At 52.6% G+C, this 5000-nt stretch overlaps 3 non-coding genes across 3 annotated transcripts; all 3 read right to left on the minus strand.

Moving 5' to 3' along the window:
• Positions 1-2428: 2428 nt before the first annotated feature.
• Positions 2429-2547, minus strand: LOC125986442 (5S ribosomal RNA). Its single transcript, XR_007487641.1, has one exon. It is a non-coding gene; the product is annotated as a 5S ribosomal RNA (ribosomal RNA).
• Positions 2548-3631: 1084 nt separating this feature from the next.
• LOC125986448 (5S ribosomal RNA) lies at positions 3632-3750 on the minus strand. The gene has a single exon (XR_007487647.1). It is a non-coding gene; the product is annotated as a 5S ribosomal RNA (ribosomal RNA).
• A 631-nt stretch (positions 3751-4381) lies between these two features.
• On the minus strand, positions 4382-4500 carry LOC125986461 (5S ribosomal RNA). The gene has a single exon (XR_007487659.1). It is a non-coding gene; the product is annotated as a 5S ribosomal RNA (ribosomal RNA).
• Between the last annotated feature and the right edge of the window lie 500 nt (positions 4501-5000).

Genomic DNA, 5000 nt, shown 5'->3' on the forward strand with positions numbered 1-5000 from the left:
TGCTGCTGTTTATAAGCACCGCGGAGGAGATCGCGGCCGGCGAGCTCGCGCACGCCGCCCGGCACCAACGGGAGGCCGGAAACAGCTCCAAGCCGAGCGGATCGGCACTTTATAAGCACCGCGGAGGAGATCGCGGCGCCTCATTGGACTTCCAGCGGCCGGCGAGCTCGCGCACCCGCCCGGCACATCCGGGAGGCCGTGCGCACGAGCCAAGTGGCCGAAAATAGCCCCCGCCGAGCGGATCGGCTGTTTATAAGCACCGCGGAGGTGGTCGCGGCGCCTCATTCGACTTCCAGCGGCCGGCGAGCTCGCGAACCCGCCCGGCACATCCGGGAGGCCGTGCGCACGAGCCAAGTGGCCGAAAATAGCCCCCGCCGAGCGGATCGGCTGTTTATAAGCACCGCGGAGGTGGTCGCGGCGCCTCATTCGACTTCCGGCGGGCGGCGAGCTCGCGCACCCGCCCGGCACATCCGGGAGGCCGTGCGCACGAGCCAAGTGGCCGAAAATAGCCCCCGCCGAGCGGATCGGCTGTTTATAAGCACCGCGGAGGTGGTCGCGGCGCCTCATTCGACTTCCAGCGGCCGGCGAGCTCGCGCACCCGCCCGGCACATCCGGGAGGCCGTGCGCACAAGCCAAGTGGCCGAAAATAGCCCCCGCCGAGCGGATCGGCTGTTTATAAGCACCGCGGAGGTGGTCGCGGCGCCTCATTCGACTTCCAGCGGCCGGCGAGCTCGCGCACCCGCCCGGCACATCCGGGAGGCCGTGCGCACGAGCCAAGTGGCCGAAAATAGCCCCCGCCGAGCGGATCGGCTGTTTATAAGCACCGCGGAGGTGGTCGCGGCGCCTCATTCGACTTCCAGCGGCCGGCGAGCTCGCGCACCCGCCCGGCACATCCGGGAGGCCGTGCGCACGAGCCAAGTGGCCGAAAATAGCCCCCGCCGAGCGGATCGGCTGTTTATAAGCACCGCGGAGGTGGTCGCGGCGCCTCATTCGACTTCCAGCGGCCGGCGAGCTCGCGCACCCGCCCGGCACATCCGGGAGGCCGTGCGCACAAGCCAAGTGGCCGAAAATAGCCCCCGCCGAGCGGATCGGCTGTTTATAAGCACCGCGGAGGTGGTCGCGGCGCCTCATTCGACTTCCAGCGGCCGGCGAGCTCGCGCACCCGCCCGGCACATCCGGGAGGCCGTGCGCACGAGCCAAGTGGCCGAAAATAGCCCCCGCCGAGCGGATCGGCTGTTTATAAGCACCGCGGTGGTGGTCGCGGCGCCTCATTCGACTTCCAGCGGCCGGCGAGCTCGCGCACCCGCCCGGCACATCCGTGAGGCCGTGCGCACGAGCCAAGTGGCTGAAAATAGTCCCCGCCGAGCGGATCGGCTGTTTATAAGCACCGCGGAGGTGGTCGCGGCGCCTCATTCGACTTCCAGCGGCCGGCGAGCTCGCGCACCCGCCCGGCACATCCGGGAGGCCGTGCGCACGAGCCAAGTGGCCGAAAATAGCCCCCGCCGAGCGAATCGGCTGTTTATAAGCACCGCGGAGGTGGTCGCGGCGCCTCATTCGACTTCCAGCGGCCGGCGAGCTCGCGCACCCGCCCGGCACATCCGGGAGGCCGTGCGCACGAGCCAAGTGGCCGAAAATAGCCCCCGCCGAGCGGATCGGCTGTTTATAAGCACCGCGGAGGTGGTCGCGGCGCCTCATTCGACTTCCAGCGGGCCGCGCACTCGCGCACGCCGCCCGGTTCAAATTTTCTAAGTGCAACGCACAATGAGATGCATGAGAAACGGCCTTGGTTACCATCACATTTGAAGCGATGAATACGAAGTTAAATTTTATGACTCGGTGTATAAGTCGAGGTCGATTTTTTTCGGTCGATTTTGGATCGAAAAAGGTCGACCAATACACCGGCAAATACGGTATATATACTTATTATAAATGTAGTATTTATTTATATAGATTTATTGTTTATTTATATATATAAAGGCAGGTCCGCAAAAATATTTCTGACGCGTAGCCGGTCCGTGGCGCAAGAAAGGTTGGGGACCACTAGTCTAAAAGAATCTGGCCGTAACTGGAATAGGGTTCTACGCGAATGCCCAACGGAAAAGTGAAGTGCACAAAACCTGCATTTGGCTGTATCAAAATAAATGTCATGAAAAAGGTAAAAACACTACATGGAAGCGCAATGTGTTGTGCTGGGTTCTTTTACAAGTAAAGACTGCTGCTTTGAGTTCACAGGGAGCCATGCTCTTTATTCACTGTACATAGAGGTTTTTAACTCGTGTTGTAGTTTCAGTGTCGGAGTTCAAACTAGGCTTGCAGTTTCCGAATGCCATTCGTGATGGGTGCTGTAAAAAGTTCTTGGCTTAAACGATTGAAGTGCACATAAGAAAAAAAAAAAAAAGAGCTTGAAGTGCACATAAGAAAAAGAAAAAGCTTACAGCACCTGGTATTCCCAGGCAGTCTCCCATCCAAGTACTGACCAGGCCCGACCCTGCTTAGCTTCCGAGATCAGACGAGATCAGGCGTTCTCAGGGTAGTATGGCCGTAAGCCGTGAGGTGACCCAACATTTTGCATTTTATAGACACAATCGCCCCTGAAACTAGCGAGCAAGCCAATGAAGCCTTCAAAACTGCTTCGGCACATGGAGACCAAGCATCCTGCATTAAAAGACAAACCTTAACCACTTTGGGTTTCATTGTCTCCGATTACGCCTGGATGGGACCGGCTCGTTTCTGAGAAACAAGCTCGGTGCTCCAAATAATTCAACGTAATGGTGACTTTTATTTTTATGTGGTTTATATTTGTTTTTATGCCAGTCGTATCCTTTTATTTAATCCTATTTATATATATTTATTATAAATGTAGTATTTATTTATATAGATTTATCCATCCATCCATCCATTTTCTGAACCGCTTAGTCCCCACGGGGGTCGCGGGCGTGCTGGAGCCTATCCCATCCGTCATCGGGCAGTAGGCGGGGGACACCCTGAACTGGTTGCCAGCCAATCGCAGGGCACACAGAGACAGACAACCAATCGCACTCACACTCACACCTAGGGACAATTTGGAGTCTTCAATCGGCCTACCAAGCATGTTTTTGGAATGTGGGAGGAAACCGGAGTGCCCGGAGAAAACCCACGCGGGCCCGGGGAGAACATGCAAACTCCACACAGGGAGGGCCGGAGGTGGAATCGAACCCGCACCCTCCTAACTGTGAGGCGGACGTGCTACCCAGTGCGCCACCGAGCCGCCTATATAGATTTATTGTTTATTTATATATATAAAGGCAGGTCCGCAAACATATTTCTGACGCGTAGCCGGTCCGTGGCGCAAGAAAGTTTGGGGACCACTAGTCTAAAAGAATCTGGCCGTAACTGGAATAGGGTTCTACGCGAATGCCCAACGGAAAAGTGAAGTGCACAAAACCTGCATTTGGCTGTATCAAAATAAATGTCATGAAAAAGGTAAAAACACTACATGGAAGCACAATGTAGGTTTTAAACTCGTGTTGTAGTTTCAGTGTCGGAGTTCAAACTAGGCTTGCAGTTTCCGAATGCCATTCTTGATGGGTGCTGTAAAAAGTTCTTGGCTTAAACGATTGAAGTGCACATAAGAAAAAAAAAAAAAAAAAAAAGCTTACGGTAACTGGTATTCCCAGGCGGTCTCCCATCCAAGTACTAACCAGGCCCGACCCTGCTTAGCCTCCGAGATCGGACGAGATCGGGCGCTCTCAGGGTAGTATGGCCGTAAGCCGTGAGACCGCTCAGAATTTTTCATTTTATAGACACAATCGCCCCTGAAACCATGCCAAGCAGCGGCGGGACTTGATGGCTGTGGTAAAAGTTTCCTTTCACAATTGACGTGGGAAAAAAAAAAAAAAAAGGCTTTCAGCACCTGGTATTCCCGGACGGTCACCCTTCCCTTTTGTTTTTTTTTTTGTTTTTTTTACAACCAGGGCCGAAACAGGCTTTCTTCCAAGGCTTTTGGTGTTTTCTGGAAACATGGCTATCATGAAAAGTTATTGACAGCTTTTTATGCGGTAGCACGAATTTGCCGTTGCGACCTGCATTTTGCTGAATCAAAATAAATGCCTTGAAAAGTTTAAAAACACTTCATGGAAGTGTTGTGTTGGGTTCTTTTACAAGTCAAGCCTGCTGCTTTGAGTTCACAGGGAGCCATGCTCACTGTACATAGTCTGCTCTCTAGCGGTAAAAAATTTAACTACAATGCTGTGGATGTCACCACATAATATAGCTTTCAAACTCGTGTTATAGTTTCAATGTCGGAGTTTAAATTAGGCTTGCTGTTTCCGGATGCCATACGTGATGGGTGTTGTAAAAAATAGCTTCTTAAACGATTGAAGTGCACATAAGAAAAAGAAAAAGCTTACAGCACCTGGTATTCCCAGGCGGTCTCCCATCCAAGTACTAACCAGGCCCGACCCTGCTTAGCTTCCGAGATCGGACGAGATCGGGCGTTCTCAGGGTAGTATGGCCGTAAGCCGTGAGGTGACCCAACATTTTGCATTTTATAGACACAATCGCCCCTGAAACTAGCGAGCGAGCCAATGAAGCCTTCAAAACTGCTTCGGCACATGGAGACCAAGCATCCTGCATTAAAAGACAAACCTTAACCACTTCGGGTTTCATTGTCTCCGATTACGCCTGGATGGGACCGGCTCGTTTCTGAGAAACAAGCTCGGTGCTCCCAATAATTCAACGTAATGGTGACTTTTATTTTTATGTGGTTTATATTTGTTTTTATGCCAGTCGTATCATTTTATTTAATCGTATTTACCGTATTTGCCGGTGTACAGGTCGACTCGGTGTATAAGTCGACCCCCTAAAATTCGACGGTTATTTACGATTTTATGATATATCCTTTGTATAAGTCGAGCTCAATTGTTGCATTATATTAAACTTCAAAATTCAATATGCGAAATTTATTGACGAAATGTGTTCAAATTCTGGGAGGCCGTGCGCATGCTGCTGTTTATAAGCAC

The sequence above is a fragment of the Syngnathus scovelli genome, chromosome 18 (assembly GCF_024217435.2).
Source record: "Syngnathus scovelli strain Florida chromosome 18, RoL_Ssco_1.2, whole genome shotgun sequence".
Taxonomy (NCBI): domain Eukaryota; kingdom Metazoa; phylum Chordata; class Actinopteri; order Syngnathiformes; family Syngnathidae; genus Syngnathus; species Syngnathus scovelli.